Raw genomic sequence first — 17,783 nt, forward strand, 5'->3', positions numbered from 1 at the left:
ACTGACCTGAGAATTATATTCTGTCTGCGCTTTAATCTAAATATTGTAAAACTATGAGGCAATTTAAGCTTAAAATCTTATTTTACCCTTTTCACTAGTTCATGTCATAGGAGCAGAAGTAGTCCATTTGGCCCTTCGAGTCTACGCCATTCAATCGTGGCTGTTCTATCTATCCCTCTCAACCCCATTTTCCCATTTTCTCATCTGAACCTTTGACACCCTTACTAATCAAGTACCTGCTAATCTCTGCATTAAAAATTCCCAAAGACTTGGCCTCCACAGTCATCTGTGGCAATTGAATTCCACAGAATCACCACCCTCTGGTTAAAGAAATTCTACCTCATTTCTTTTCTAAAGGTACGTCCTTCGATTCTGAGGCTGTGGAAATGCTCCAAGACTCTCTCACTAATGGAAACATCCTCTTACATCCACTCTATCTACGCCTTTTATTATATGATGTTTCTCTGAGATCACCCCTTATCCTTCCAAACTCCACGCGAGTACATGCCCAGAGCTGTCAAATGCGCGCCATACGTTTTTATTGCTGCTTCCCTTCACGTCACCTGTATCGCCTCCAAGAATTGTCCAAGGAGCCCCATACGATGAAGAATAATGAATACCCGATCCCAGGGATGTTTTTTTCATCCCTGCTTTCATCCCTGCTTCATTCACTTCAGCTGCTGAGAGGCATGAGCATTTCAGTAAGGAGCTTGGCTAGGACCTATTGCTCAAGTCTGCCATGGTGCCAGGCGGGTAAAGCCGAATGTTTTCTTTTTATTGACTAATTTTCAAATGTAAATTCTGCAGAGGATTAGGTTTAACTACTTTTTTCCATCATATTACACCTGCTCCTTTCAAATAAGCACGTGAATATAGCAATGTTACAAAATTTTGAGACTTTAAAAATCAAGTCTGCAATTTATCCCATCAGATAAAGCATAAAAAGAAGTTTAATTTGACACCAAATTCACTTTCATATCTTCAGTATTAAAAATGTTATGGCCATTTTCATACTCGGAAATTAGCATCTTGTTCCCTATTGCTTTTCCATTGACTTAACACAAAAGCTGTGATCGAGGACAGTCAAAAGCCCATAACTTTCTTAAAAATCAAGAGAACTGAATGAAATTTTCTGTTATTATAGATTGAAGCATTCTGAAACAAATATTAAACATCTTACTTGGGTGACCTGAAATTAAAACATATAATTAGTTAATTACCTAATTGCAGTTAATTACAAAATTGACCGTTGTGACGGAAATAGTAATGAACACCCAGACTGCCTTGGAAATTCAAAAATGTGATATTCTCAAGATCAGAACTTTAATATTATTGTATTATATGCTGTAAATCCTTAACAGATAGGTAAATAAATTACAATTTCTAGCAATAGACCAAGTCTTTATGGAGAAGATCAGTTGCTAGCTGGTACATTGGCATATCATAATGTAGCATCATCATACTCCTCAGATTGTAACCAATAAGCAACTCTGTACACCTTGTTTTTCCTCAACTTTTCAATGTTGGCATTGTAAACTACAAGTTTTTGCTCTTCAAACCACACATGACATGCCTTTCTGCCCACTACTTTCCCATTAAGAATGTCCTGCAGATTCAATTTCTTAAGAAAAGGATATATTTTTTAAATAGCCTAAGTATCCAAATAACAAACTAATCCCATTCGCACAAGAATTCACAATATAACATGATATTTAAATCTCACTGTCATGAATTTATATCCCAGATGGAAGGAATTTAATGTTTAATTTCCATAAATTAATCTAGAAATATCCACCCAAAATATAATCAAATTATTGTTTTTTGCACAATACATGTGACTCAAACTGTTGTGAATATTTAGTTTAAAAATAGTGATCATGGAGAGAGAGAAAATGACAAAATATAGACAATTTAGACGGCTTATCTTCAAAAAAAAAAAGGGGCATTTTAATCATCTTGCTTCTGGAACGCGATCGATTGGAACAATTTGCGGTGAATTTGAACCCCAAATCACATTTTCGCTTATAGAGGATTGATTAAAGTCATCCCAAGAAGCAAGTTTATATGTAAAATAAACGACTTACATATCGCTTTATATCTTAATATAATTATGAAATTGTCTCGCGATTAGAAAAAAAAATCGGGAATGGAACGATTTGTCTGCATCAGCTAGCAGCTCGAGGAAATCCGCCTTGGACAGGCGGTAGAAAACTGGATTTTAATCCCGCCCCCCCTTAAAGGCGCCAAAGTCGCGCACACGGCCAGTGGCAGAACTGCAGTGCCGCTGAAGGTAAGTTTTGTAACATCGCTAGTGAATATGTGAAAGGTGCTGCGAACAAGCCTTGCGATTCGGGGCGGACGAAGCTGCTGTGGCTGGAGCTCCTGAAAAGTCGGTCGCCAATCAGGGACCTGCGAGCATCCGATGTTACAGACCACAGGGCCCGCGGCCGAAGCCTCCGAAAGTCGAGTCGCAGCTGCAATCGCAGCGCCACCATAGCCTATGAAAATCAGCCAGCTCCGCGTGTCCACATGCTCTGCAACTGGAGCCCTCAAGGTTGATCCCAACTAGAGGTCGCCCAGCTCCTCGATGTTAGGCTGCAAACGGCGGTACGACACAGGAAAAAAGTCGCATCTCAGTTGAAGAAAGAGATTTTTTTTAAGTTCCCCCCCACCACCCCCCACATAATATCCACAACTAAAAATAGACTATTACATATATCTAACATATATCTATGCACCTGTCTAAATGTTTCTTAAACGTTGTAATAATACCTGCCTCCACTATCTCTTCTGGCAGCTCGTTCCATATAGCTACCACCTTTTGTGTAAAAGGGGTGTCCCTCAGGTTCCTATTAAATCTTTCCCCTCTGACCTTAAACTTATGTCCCCTGATTCTTGATTTCCCCACTCTGGGTTAAAGACTGTGCATTTATTTACCTTATCCCTCTCATAATATCAACCAATTGATTTATGAATCTGCAGCCACCTTTTAATGTTGGGCAGCCCAATAGTACATAACTGTGTTGGATTAGTGGAACAACCATTCCCAGATGATTACATGCTAAATTTACTGTAATTCTCTGTGAAACCCAGCCATGCTGAATGGTGGATTCCTTCACCCAGATTGCCTGTGCAGGTCAGGGTCACTCAAGTTGAACACTCAACACAATTTAATTGAATTCAATCAAATTGAAACTCAACTCAACCTCAGACTCAGATTTTGGCTCACACACGACAGACTGAGGACCCAGCGCTGCGCACCAGGAACCCACCCAGTAGGCCCGGCTCGCCCGCCCCGAGAGGGAGGAGTTGGATGGAAGGCCGGTAAGCAGATCGGCTGTGGGAGGGAATACACTGCCTCGACGGTGGAGTAGGCCGCTGGAGGTCCTGCAACGGCCTGGGGCTCGATTGGGCCGGGCACCGCTCCAAGAAGCTAAGCGTGTGGACCGGATGCGGCCTACAGTGGTGGAGCAATAGTGGAGGACACCATGGCTACTCTTGGCCAGGCCGATCCTGCAACGCCGCCACAACAAGGGGCCTTCATGGTCATACCAAGAACCCTGCACTTACAAACTGGGACCTGAAAATGATGACAAATCTGGCGATTCGGTACTGTCATTGTGTAGTACTACTATACATTTGTACTGTATCTGAGGTGCCTATCCAAGAGGTATCTAAGTGCTTGTATACAGTGATACATACTGAACTGTATACAAAAATGAATTTCACTGTACCTCAGTACATGTGACAATAAAGTACCGTTGAACCTTTGAACCATCTCCTGGTTCATTCATGGTCTCTGAGCAGGGAACGCTCAGATTGCTCTCTTTGGCAAACAATCCTCTACACACTTACTGAAGAAGGTAGTCAGTGACGACAGTGGTGTACACACTGAGCTGAGTCCTTGAATGTGGGCCAGTCCACTAGCTCAAAGCAGTCACATCGGACCCCTCACCAGCTCTGTCCATCTTTCTGCACCAGATCCTCCTGCTTCCATTTCTGCTTGTGACCAGGGTGAAGGAGCTCAGGCTGATGGCCTGGTTTCCATAAATGCGGGTGAGGAGTGGAGCAGCAGGCTTCTGTGATGGCTGTGTAGTCAAGGGTGTTTGTGGGTCTTTGGTGGGACAAGAGAAGTATTGATATTATTTTGATAGCACACTCTTGAAGTTGGTCTGATTGAAGTCCTTAACTATAATACACAAAGCCGCAGGGTGGTCTACATCAAGGCTCTTGGTTGTGGTGTATAGTTCATCAAGTGTAAACTTCAATCCACATGGGATAGGATGTAAACTACTGTGAAGAAAGCCAAAGTGAATTCCTATAGCAGGTAGTAGGCCAGCACTTCACCATTAGATATTCCAGGTGTAGGGACCAAGTGCTAGACAGGACCACCAAGCCCAGGTACCACCAGGTGTTGCCTAGATACATACCCCTCGGCCTCTTACCTTACCTGTGGACGGTGTAGGGTTCATCTAGTGAACCGAGAAGCCCTCGGGTTGTATGGCACAGTCGAGTCAAGTAGGTGTGTGGCACGCCTTTGCCAACAGGGCGGCACCGTGGAGCAGCGGTAGAGTTGCTGCTTTACAGCGGCAGAGACCCGGGTTCGATCCTGACTACAGGTGTTGTCTGTACGGAGTCTGTACATTCTACCATGACCTGTGTGGGTTTTCTCCGGGTACTACGGTTTCCTCCCACACTCCAAAGATGTGGAGGTTTATAGGCTAATTGGCTTGGTGAAATAGTAAATTGTCCCTATTGTTTATCGGATAGGGTTAATGTGCGGGGATCGCTGGCCGGCGCAGCCCCGGTGGTCTGGAGGGCCTGTTTCCGTGCTGTATCTCGAAACTAAGTTATACTAAGCAGAGCACATTGCTGATGAGAGGGCCTGCCTCTTGCTAAAGTTGAGAAAGGTGCTCCAGGGTCAGAGCCTCAGCATTATACCACCTGATACAAGACCCTGCTACACCTCTCTGGATGTCATTCAGCTGCTCACATTTGATGGTTAGCTAGTTTGACCTCTGCATCCAGCCTGGGTACATGTGGAGAGGTGAGGATCCTATTATTCAAGGTGGGCAATCAAATCCAACACAACTCAGTTCAAAGAAGTAGCATAAAGCCCTTGGTTTTGTGCCATATCCTCTTGATTTACTTTACTTTAGACTTTCGAGGTACAGCGTGACAACACGCCGTTTAGCCAACCGAGTCTGTGCTCACTAGCGACCTATAACACATCCTGCAAAGCAGGGACAATTTATACTTTTTACAGAAAGCCAATTAACCTACAAACCTGTATGTCTTTGGAGTGTGGGTGGAAACCAGAGCACCTGGAGAAAACCCTTGTGGTCACAGGGAGAAGGTTCAAACTACGTACAGACAGCAGCCGCGGTCAGGATCGAAGCCGGATTTCTGGAGCTGTAAGGCAGCAACTCTACCACTGTGCCACTGTGCCACATTTTCTTTCATCTAGTTTTGTGTAAAATGATCTGAACAATATTTCTTCTTTATTTAATATAACCATTCAAATTACTACTTACCTAAGAGGAATGATGTTTGGCAGAGCATTGCTTATCATTCTCAAGATCCCATATTGTTGCTAATAAGAGGTTTAGTCTCTGGGCCCCCTTTGTTTATCTGCCATTATGTTAATGTCTTAGCTGCAGATCCTGTGTGCTATTTCACCCTGGGAATTCTGCTGATATTAGACAAATCTGCGGTGGAGAAATATTGAACCAAACTGTAAACACATTTATAAAAAATGCATTTGGATCTTTATTACTGAGCTGCTTGGAACACACATCTAAGTCTATGTTACAAAGACACTCATGAAATATTCCAGAGGTACATTGCTTTCTTCTGTGTATGCATCATTTTTTATTTACATGCTTATTTTTTTAAACATGTGTAAAAATTAACTTCCCAACCCAAGATTGTTACATTTGAGTGTTTAGCTTGAATTCTCCACGGTCTGAACTTCAGATATTGTAAAAGATTTGTCTCCACATGGGCCATAGGAGTAGGACAGCTGATTAAGACATTCAACATGGCAGGGCCAGCACACAGTTTGGGTCTCAGAAATGAAACATGTATACAGAGGTATTAAACGTTTCCCTAGGGGAACTGCACTAGAGGAACAAGGGCATTGGAGGAATCTATATTTGACTTCATTTGAGAAAGATTTAAAAGGGTTCCTGAGGGGTAACTTCATCACACAGAGGATGGTGCTTATATGAGAAGACCTGCCAGAGAAAGCAAATGAGGCAGGTTCAACCATGACATTCAAAATAAATTGGTTCAGATCCATGGAGAGGAAGGTTTTGGAGGGATGACATTGGAGGCTTGACACAAGCAGATGGGACATCTTGATTGACATGATGAGTTGGGCCGAAGGGCCTGTTTCTGTGCTGAATGACTCTATGACTATGACTTTTTGGAGGGGCACATTAAACAAACACATACAATACACATATGTCTAAGTAGATAGGTTTAATGACTAAGGAGAAAGTGGGGGCTGGTACCCTGCATCTGCTGCCTTCACCCCCAACCTATACACACTCATAAAAGACAAGGGCACTGAGCAGAGGCCAAAGATCCAACCCTTTTAAGGAATCCACTGTTAAGGGATCACATCACTCTTTATCTTAAAGCAAATTCCAGCTCTCACTTTCAATCTGATTGTGTTTCCTTAATGCTTGGCCATTGAGGAACCCTTTGGGGCTTTATCTCCACATTTAAGTAGCAATTTTTATTCAGCTGTTCATAGCAACTGTTTTGGGCACCATGTTATAGGAAAGATGTTGTCAAACTGGAAAGGGTGCAAAGAAGATTTACCAGGATGTTGCCAGGACTCAAGGACATGAGCTATAGGGAATGATTAAGCAGGCTAGGACTCTATTCCTTGGAGCGTAGGAGGATGAAGGGGCGACCTCATAGAAGTGTACATAATCGTGAGTGGAATAGATCAGGTAAACGCACAGCATCTCTTGCCCAGAGTAGGAATCGAGAACCAGAGAACATTGGTTTAAGGTGAGGGGGGAAAGATTTAATAGCAACCTGATGGGTAACTTTTGTACGCAAAGGGTGGGGGGTGCATGGAATGAGCTGTCGGAGGAAGTAGTTGAGGCAAGTACTATCGCAACGTTCAATATACATCTAGACTAGTACATGGATAGTTTAGGTTTGGAGGGATATGGGCCAAACACCGGCAGGTTGGACTAGAGTAGATGGGACATGTTGGTCGGCGTGGGCAAGTTGGGATGAAGAGCCTGTTTCCATGCTGCATGATTCTAGCTGCTTGTTACTCTGCTTGGTTGATGTAAATATTGAGCTGAATCTTCCTCAAAAATCCCGATGATGCCATGTAGTACATCATGTGAGCCAGTCGGAAGATTCAAGGAAGGAGAGACAGTGTGTGTTGAGGGGTTCTCTAAATCCTGTCAGTCAATTTATGCCATCTGTTACTTATCTTCTGTCAGCACTCACCCATCCTGTTAGAACCTTTGGAGTCTGCAAATTAATTTCCCATCAAATTATGCAGACATTTTCTGCCCATAATTAGCAATGCCTATTTGCTTGTGGTTAACTCAATGCGGATCATCCTCTCTGACCCATGAAGGAAATTGTTTAATTTGCAGAATATCTTTGCTGCATATAATCAAATGTCAAAGATTTTAGAAATGTCAAATTTTACTCTGGTTTGTGTTTTTATTTCCTCAGTGTTCTTTTGTCACTTCTTTTCTCTCTTTCTCTTAATCCATTGTTCCTTTACTTGTTATTTCTTTCTACACTTGATTTGATTCGTTCCCTCTTGTACCCATGCTTCTTTCACAAACCCTCGATCATATTTGTTGAGTAGGTCGGCAGTTCTTCATTGGCACGTATGCACAGCACAGTGCAATTCTTTTGCACAACCACAAGAATTTTGACAGAATTTTGGTTTAAGATTTAAAAAAAAACAGAAAATACAAACAGCCCAAAATCCAAAGTCCAGTCCACATGTTGGTGGTCCTGGAGTGCCCCACGATCCAGGAAGCCTGCAGATCCTGCAGGAAGAGAGCCCCAACGTCCCTCTCTTCTGCTGTCCGCCCCCATGTCCCGGGGACGTCTCCTGCAGCTGACATTAAAGGCGCTGAGGAGGCGTCCTCTCTTACCGGTCCACTCCCTCACATCCGTCACCACGTGCAGCCCCCCTCCTCGACTCAGCGGTCTTCGGAGCTTCCAAGCTTCAGCTGTTCATGGCCGTTGGGTCTTCATTCTCGGCAGCCGATGGATCTTTGTTCTCGTCGGCCGCCAGGGCCCTTCCTTGGTCTTATTGTTTGGGGAAAGTGGGTTGGACTTATTTTCTTCAAAAGCCCACACTGTATCATGATCTGTCCACACTTCCTGCAAGTGGAAGTGCAGTGGTTAAATTATTGGATTAATAATCCAGTGGACCTGGACTACTAACCCAAAGATGCTTTCAAATCCAATCATCATAGTTTGTGAATCTTACAATTTCCTTTTTAACTTTTAGATCTTGAACTGTGAGCATGAAACGTCCAAATTGTTAAAACCAAATGTGTTCCTGTGCATCTTTCAGATGGAGATCCATTGTCCTCACTCAGTCTCACTTGTAGCTAACTCAAGACTCAAAACAATATCATTAATTCTTAGCTGAAATAGCTGGACATGATGCTTCATTGTTAAAAAGGCAGTTGTACAATATTTGCTGTGAGAAAATCCTCCTCAATGTATGTATCATCTCTTGAGATGGAGTAACAAGGAGGAACATTCTTTGTGTGAAATTTCTATTTTATAGCCAGTTATGTATTGCTATTGGTTTTATTATTGTCAGTTATACCGAGATACAATGAAAATATTTGCTTTGAATATTATGCAGGAAATTCATACTGTGCATGAGTACATCAGGTAGTGCAAGACAGAAAATAAACAGAGTGTGGAATATAATGTTGCAGAAATGGAAGTGAATATTAAAAAGAAGTGCAAGTGCTGTAACAAAGTAGATTGGAAGATCGGGTAATTCACATCTAGCATATGAGAGGTCTGTCAAGAGTTTGATAATACCAGGGAGAAAGTGTCTTGAAATTGGTAGTAGGTACTATCAAACTTTTGTTATCTTCTGCCTAATGGAAGAGGGGAGAAGAGAGAATGGCTAGGGTGTGAATTGTCCTTGATTTTGTTGGCTGCTTTCCTGAGACAGAGTGTAGTGTAGATGGAGTCATGTGGGGGAGGCTGGTTTGTGTAATGGACCGATCGATGTTCACAACTCTCTGAAATTTCGTGCATTCCTGAGCAGAGCAGTTGCCACACCAAGTTTAGTTTAGTTTAGTTTAGTTTAGTTTAGTTTAGTTTAGAGATACAGTGCGGAAACACGCCCTTCAGCCCACCGAGTAGGTGCCGACCAGCGATCCCCGCACATTAACACTATCCTGGGAACAATTTACACTTTAACCAAGCCAATTAACCTACAAACCTGTACGTCTTTGGCGTGTGGGAAGAAACCGAAGATCTTGGAGAAAACCCACGTGGTCACGGGGAGAATATACAAACTCCGTACAGGTAGTACCCGTGGTTGGGATCAAACCCTCATCTCTGGCGCTGCAAGCGCTGTAAGGCAGCAACTCTACCGCTGTGCCACCGTTCTGCCCCTTTTGTGATACAGCCCGATAAGATGCTTTCTATGGTGAATCTGTAGAAATTGGTTAGGGTCAAGAGTCAAGAGTGTTTCATTGTCATATGTCCCAAACAGAATAATGAAATTCTTACTTGCAGCAACACAACAGATACATAAACATAGTTACACCTATATATATATATATATATATATATATATATATATATATATATATATATATATATACATAGATATATAGATATATACACATACACATAAAAAAACAAACAATAATAGTGCAAAAAGGCAAAACCGAAACCCCCACTCTATGCAGTTCAGAGCTTATTTGTAGTGTATTTTATTGTAGTGTATATTATTTGTAGTAGCCTGCTGGCTGTAGGGAAGCTGTTCCTGAACCTAGAAATTACAGTTTTCAGGCTCCGATATCTTCATCCCGATGGCAGGAGTGAAATGAGTGACGGAGACAGGCTGAATTTCCTTAGTCTTCTGAGGAAGTAGAGGTGGGCTGGTATGGTTTTTTTGGCCATCGTGTCAATGTGGTTGCAATTGTTGGTGATATTTACATCCATGAACTTAAATCGCCAACCATCTGAACTTCAGTACCATTGATACAGACTGGAGAGTGTACTTCATCCTGCTTCCTGAAGTCAATAATAAGCTCCTTTGTTTTGCTGACATTGGGGAGAGTTGGTGCCTTAACGCCGTGTTACTAAGCCCTCAATCTCCTTCCTGTACTTCCTTAGTGGAAGTCAAGGCTGGTTTAAAGAACCGTTGTTCTGCAAGACACTCTGTGTCGGACTTATTTCAGAACCATCTGTTTCCTGATATTACAAATAGGGATATTTGTGCCTGTTATATCCTAGTGCTGTGCTAATCCCCATCAGCAAAGCATCAGGGACTTACACAGCATTACATATGGCTTAACATTCTTAGTCTTGGATCAAGGTGAAGAGAAATACCGCTGGCCTCCCCACACATGACATTTACACACAGATGCATAAATCCAATTACCGGCCCAAGGCACACAGATGTAAACTGAGATTATCTTTACGCATATTTACTCATGATATTTTTATGGAATCAGGCACAGCCAACAGAACCATTTCCTTTTTATTATTCTCTTCATGTAATTTGTAACATAAAACTAATGCCTATCGGGGGTCACCAAGAGCAAAAGTGTGGGCAAGATAATACTCAAACCCTGTCTGGCAGAGAGATTGTGAAATGTATGTTCAATTACGGCTTCCTCTGAGAAGGTTATGTAAGTCAAGTGTTCATCTCAGCCTAGTAGAAATTATGCATGCTTTCACATAAATCAGGCAAGCCTTTAAGTTTAACTTCTAGTCCTCATGTTTCATGAGCGGTACATTGCTTTTGAATTAAGACCATAAGACATGGCAGCAGAATTAGGCCATTCAGCCCATCACGTCTTCTCCGCCATTCAATCATGCTGATTTGTTTTTTCCTCTCAACCTCATTCTTCTGTGTTCTCCCCTTCACCTTTGGCACCCTTTGTAATCAAGAGCTTATCAAGTAGAATCAAGATCTGCAGATGCTTGTTTATAGCAAAGATAGACACAAAGTGCTCAGCAGGTCAGGCAGCATCTCTGGAGAAAAAGGATGGATGACATTTTTGGTCGAGACACATCTTTGGACATGAAGAAGGGTCAATACTGAAGGATTAGTCTGAAGAAGGGTCCCGACCTGAAACGTCACCCATTCTTTTTCTCCACTGATGCTGTCTGACACACTGAATTATTCCAGCACTTTGTGTCTATTTTTAGCACACTTATCAATCTCTGCTTTAAAATTAACCAATTTCTTGGCCTCCGCAGCCTTCTGTGGCAATGAATTCCACAGATTCACTAAATTTCTCCTCATCTCCATTCTAACGGTATGTCCTTTTATTCTGATGTTGTACCCTCTTGTTCTAGAATATCCCATTACTGGAAATATCCTTTCCACATCCACCTTATCTAGGCCTTTTTAAATTTCAATGAGAGCCCCCTCATCCTTCTAAACTCCAGCAAGTACAGATCCAGTTCTCAGAGCTCCAGAGTATATTGGAAAAGTCAATTGATATTAGATTTTAGAGATGCAGCATGGAATTGGCCCACCGAGTCCATGCCAATCACCCCGTACACTAGCTCTATCCTACCCACTAAGAACAATTTACAAATTTACTGAAGCCAATTAACCTACAAATCTGTATGTCTTTGGAGTGTGGGAGGAAACCAGAGCACCCGGAGAAAACCCACGCGGTCACATGGAGAACATAACAAAAACCATGCAGACAGCACCCATAGTGAGGATCGAACCTGGGTCTCTGGCGCTGTATGGCAGCTAGTCTACTGCTGTGCCACTGTGCCGCCTATTGTTGCAAACAAAATAATGTAATTGTACTTAATCCGTACACTGTGATGTGGTCACTAGGTTGGCATGTAATACCTATACTAATTGTCCTTGAGAAGACAGTGGTGATTCTCCTTGTTCAGTCTCTGCACTGCCTGGATGTAAGTAATGCAGAGGTATATTGACCCAGCAACAATGAAGGACAAGCAATATATTTCCATGTCAGGATGGAGATAAAGGTAAATGTGTTGATGTTCCCGTGCGACCACAGTCCTTATCCTTCTTGGTGATTAAGTTTTAGTTTAGAGATACAGTGCAGAAACAGGCCCTTCGGCCCACCAAGTCTGCGCCGTCCAATGATCCCTGTACACTAGCACTATCCTACACACTAGGGACAATTTACAATTTTACCAAAGCCAATTATCCTACAAACCTGTACGTCTTTGGAGTGCGGGAGGAAACCGGAGCTCCAGGAGAAAACCCACGCAGGTCATGGGGAGAACGTGCAAACTCCATACAGCCAGCACCCGTAGTCAGGATTGAACCTGGCACTCTGGCCTGGAGGGCAGCAACTCTACCGCTACGCCACCATGCCACCCCAACATAATACAGACATATTGGTGCCCGCTGCAGCTAAAGTCACTGCAGTCACTATATCCATGGACTATCTCAGAGTGGAACATCCTTCCCGACACCACCAGATGTGCACCAACCTTGTCACTCTTCAAGTCACAGCTCGACAACTTGGACATGGATCATCTCACCAAACATGCCCGCATAAAAATCTAAATAACCCTTTTGCAACCAGTCCTCATGCGAGCGTAACCTGCACGAGATAGCCCAACAGTTACATAGAAACACAGAAAATAGGTGCAGGAGGAGGCCATTCGGCCCTTTGAGCCAGCACCGCCATCCATTGTGATCATGGCGGATCATCCCCTATCAATAACCCGTGCCTGCCTTCTCCCCATATCCCTTGACTCCACTAGCCCCAAGAGCTCTATCTAACTCTCTTAAATCCATCCAGTGATTTGGCCTCCACTGCCCTCTATGGCAGGGAATTCCATAAATTCACAACTCTCTGGGTGAAAAAGTTTTTTCTCACCTCAGTCTTAAATGACCTCCCCTTTATTCTAAGACTGTGGCCCCTGGCTCTGGACTCGCCCAACTTTGGGAACATTTTTCCTGCATCTAGCTTGTCCAGTCCTTTTATAATTCTATATGTTTCTATAAGAAAACCCCTGATCCTTCTAAACTCCAGTGAATACAAGCCTAGTCTTTTCAATCTTTCCTCATATGACAGTCCCGCCATACCAGGGATCAATCTCGTGAACCTACACTGCACTGCCTCAATCACAAGGATGTGCAGTAGCAAGCAGAAGCAGAGCAAACAAAAAATAGCTACGAATGAATGAATGAATACGTTTATTGGTCAAGTATTCACATACAAGGAATTTGCGCTGGTGCTCCGCCCGCAAGGAACAATTTGACATACAGTGACAGTTGGAATGATACATAAAACATTAAACATTAATAAAAAAACTTTATTGATTAAACATATGAATTAAATAAAATACCAGAGCAAAAGGAGGCTACAGATTTTTTGTTATTGAGTGGAGCTACTACTGTTTTTATGTCTGGCTGTGGCAGCTTTGACAATCCGGAGTTGCCTTCCAGAGGGAAATGATTCAAAGAGTTTGTGGCCAGGGTGAGAGGGGTCAGAGATGATCTTACCTGCTCGCTTCCTGGCCCTTGCAGTGTACAGTTCGTCAATGGAGGGAGGGTTGCAGCCAATGACCTTTTCAGCTGATCGGACAATTCGCTGCAGCCTCCGGATGTCGTGCTTGGTGGCTGAGCCAAACCAGACCAAGATGGAGGAGGTGAGGACAGACTCTATGATGGCCGTATAGAATTGGACCATCATTGCCTGTGGCAGATTGTGCTTCCTCAGCTGCCGCAGGAAGTCCATCCTCTGTTGCGCCTTTTTGACTGTGGGCTATCTACCATGTGCCAGTGTGTAAGAAGTAAATGTTGAGGTTGGTTGACGTGATGTCTGTCAATGACCCCTTGAAGGTAGACACAAAATGCTGGAGTAACTCAGCGGGACAGGCAGCATCTCTGGAGAGAAGGAATGGGTGACGTTTCGGGTCGAGACCCTTCTTGATCTTGGAGGCTTTGATCCTGTCAGATTTTCTTGGTGCTGCATTTATCCCAGCGAGTAGAAGACCTGTGACTTGCGCCTTGCACGTTGTATAAAATTAATAGATTAAGACATCCCAGCTTCATCTAAATCATTAGATTAGCAGGTGATATCTTTAATACAATCATTCATAGCTACAGGGTAAAAGCTATTTAATTTCTTGCTGATTTTAACATAAGGAAACATCAGATGATAAGGGTGATAGAAAGGATCTTACAACAGTGTTATTACTGTCTTTGTTAGATGCATATTCTTTGTCAAAATCACAGGATATCAGCTCTCCAGATCAACTTGCCCACTGGTATCTAATTTAGTATTGACCACCGTGGCTAACGAAGGGCAACAGGGTTCTATAATTAGAGTTATTAGGTGTTGCTCTGAAAATTAATTCCAGGAAGTGATTTTGAAATACTGACTGCCTATTATTGCCAAGAAAGTGTGGGAATACAGGACCAAATAAGTTACTCTTCATGTAATCATTTTAATGGGCAACCAACACTGAATGGAAAACACTCAAAGGCTGAAGAGAATAGAAACATAGACAATAGGTGCAGGAGTAGGCCATTCGAGCCAGCACCGCCATTCAATTAATCATGGCTTATCATCCAGAATCAGTACATTGTCCCTGCTTTCTCCCCATATCCCTTGGCCCCTGGAGCCTACCACACAATTCAATATGATTATGGCTGATCTACTCTGGCCTCAGCTCCTCTTCTGTGCCAGCTCCCCATAGTCCTCAAGCATCAAGCACCTATCTACCACCTCAGTAGATACCTCCAAATATCCAGCTTCCTAAACTCTGGGGGAGAGAATTCCAGAGACTCACAATACTCTGCAAGCCAAAGTCCTACATTCCTTTGTTTAAATGACCACCCCTTATCTTGTAAATATTTACCCTGTTTCAAGATTTGGCGGCATAGAGGAGCACTGGTAGAGCTGCTACCTCACAGCGCCAGGGACCTGGGTTTGATCAAGACCTAGGGTGCTCCTCTGTGCAGAGTTTGCACATTCTCCCCAGGACCATGTGGCCTTTTCCTGGGTGCTCCAGTTTCTTCCCACGTTCTAAAGACATGTGGGTTTGTAGGTTAATTGACTTCAGTACATTGCCCCTAGAGTGTAGGATGTGAAAGTAGTCCAACATAGAACTAGTGTACACGTGGAGGAAGGGACTGCAGATGCTGTTTTTTAAACCAAAGATAGACACAAAAAGCTGAAGTAACTCAGCCGGGGCTACTGGAAGTGAGAGCAATGAATATTCATACCACTGGGCTGTAAGCTGACAAGTGAGATATGAGATGCTGTTCCTCCAACTTGCGTTTAGCCTCACTTTAACGATGGAGGAGGCCTAGGACAGAAAGGTCAGTGTGGGAATGGGAAGGGGAATTAAAGTGTCCAGCAACTGGGAGATCAGGTTGGTTCAGGTGGGCTGAGCGAAGATGTTCCGCGAAACGATCACCCAGTCTACGTTTGGTCTTATCAATGTATAACAGTCCACATCTTGAACAACAGATACAGTAGATGAGATTGGAGGAGGTGCAAGTGAACCTCTGCCTAACCTGAAAGGACTGTCGGGGTCCCTGAACAGAGTCGAGGGAGAAGGTATAGCTACAGGTATTGCATCTTCTGCGGTTGCTGGGGAAGGTACCTGGGGAGGGGGTTGTTTGGGCGGGAAGGGATGAGTTAACCAGGCAGTTGCGGGGGGGAATAGTCTCTGCGGAAGGCAGAAAGGGGTTGAGATGGGAAAATGTGGCTAGTGGTGGGATCCCGTTGGAGGTGCCGGTAATTTTGGCGGATGTACAGGTCATTGAAGGACCCATTAAACCAAACTAAACTAAGATTGTTCCAGTAGAAATATTTTGACATCTACCTTGCTATACCATTTGCTACAAAATATATGCATAGTCTGATTAACCTTTACATTACACCATTGTGTATGTTTATATATTTCTTATATATGTTTCTTATATGTTTCAATAAGATCTTCCCTCATTCCTCAAAAATACTTCCAAGGAAGAAAATAGTTCAGATATGCAAAGGGAGGTTTCACCCCAGCTTCATATTTCAGTTTTTCCAGGTTGTCCACAGAAAGTTTCTTCAATAAGTCACGCTGAAAATCTTTTGAGTTTTTAAAATGCTTTTACAAGGCTTTCAAAAACATATCAGCCCATTGCTGATTCGCTAGTTAGACCATAACACTTAGAAGCAGAATTAGGCCATTTGCCCATCGAATCTGCTCCACCATTCAATCATGGTTGATCTATTTTTTCCCTTTCAATCCCATTCTCCCGCCTTCTCCCTGAAACCTTTGACGCCTTTACTACTCAAGAACCTATCAAATTCCACTTTAAAAATACCCAATCACTTGGCCTCCACAGCCACCAGTGGCAATAAATTCCATAGATTCACCACCCTCTGGCTAAAGAAATTCCTCCTCATCTCCATTCTAAAGGTGTTGTCCTTTGATTCTGGGGCTGTGCCCTCAGATCCTAGACTCTCCCACTAGTGGAAACATCCTCTCCACATCCACTCTATCGAGGCCAACTGAGAGAGATTAATCCCCCACCAATCAACAGGGTTAGTACGGGTTAGAGTGGAAGTAGGGCAATACTTCTCTGTCCAGAAACCGGTGCCCAGCTCTGTGGCAGATGCAAATCTCGGGATAATTATAAGTGGTGCTCAAACCTACAAATGGTTGGAGGTATCTACTTCTTGACCATGGAGCCCACCTGACACACCCCAGCATTGTGCTGAGCCCATTGCCACATTTCCTCAACCACCCCTGCTCCACTGCTCCAGCTGCCTCCCTCCCCCTCTCCACCCTTTGTTCCGCTGCTGTGCACTGGAAACATTCTGAAAATAGTTAAGAGTTTAGCAATGTAGAAACAAGGAACTACATTGAATTCTACATTGCATTCAATGTAGAATCCAAAAAGGTTCCAGAGCCTTTCTGGATTATCCGTTTTGCCAGACCATGAGAGGTGCCATGAGGAGTCAAAAGGTACCGGAACAGTCCGCCCACATCCCAAAGATATGCGGGTTTGTAGGTTATTTGGCCTCTGTAAATTTTCCCTGGGTAGGGAATGGAAGCGAAAGTGGAATAACATGGAACTAGTGTGAACGAGTGATCAACGTGAACTCGATGGGCCGAAGGGCCTGTTTTCATGCTGTGTCTCTAAACTAAACTTCGCTAGTTTCAACCTACTGCGCAAACTGTTTTTTTAGATGTGCTCAGCCAAGAGCATTGTCTGTATGAATTAATATTGTGGATTTCACACAATCACGGTTTGTTTTTTAATGAGCTGAGGTTGACAAGGCAGGAGTTCAGCACAGGCTTCAGCACTAATAGGGTCAGGTGGGTGAAAGACAAAGCAATTTCCTGGAGCACTCTTTTAATGAAAAAAGGTCTGGTAGGGACTTATAATGTGCTTCACGTACCTTGATGGTTACAAATTCCTGCAAGATTTGCAATGTTAACCAACTTTATGTTGAGGTGGCCAATTAAAAGAAGACTTCACCTGGAATGAGCTGTCAGAGGAAGCTGTAGAAGCAGATATAATTATGAGTTTTAAAAAGCATTTGGACAGATGTGTGGAAAGGTAT

General features: G+C 43.2%; 1 protein-coding gene across 2 annotated transcripts in view; it reads left to right on the top strand.

The window, feature by feature from the left end:
* The window catches only part of lhfpl4 (LHFPL tetraspan subfamily member 4), a 215,355-nt gene that overhangs the window by 188,409 nt on the left and 9,163 nt on the right, over window positions 1-17,783 (top strand). The gene's annotated exons all lie outside the window — the stretch shown is intronic.

This window comes from Amblyraja radiata, chromosome 18 (assembly GCF_010909765.2).
Source record: "Amblyraja radiata isolate CabotCenter1 chromosome 18, sAmbRad1.1.pri, whole genome shotgun sequence".
NCBI classification, from domain to species: domain Eukaryota; kingdom Metazoa; phylum Chordata; class Chondrichthyes; order Rajiformes; family Rajidae; genus Amblyraja; species Amblyraja radiata.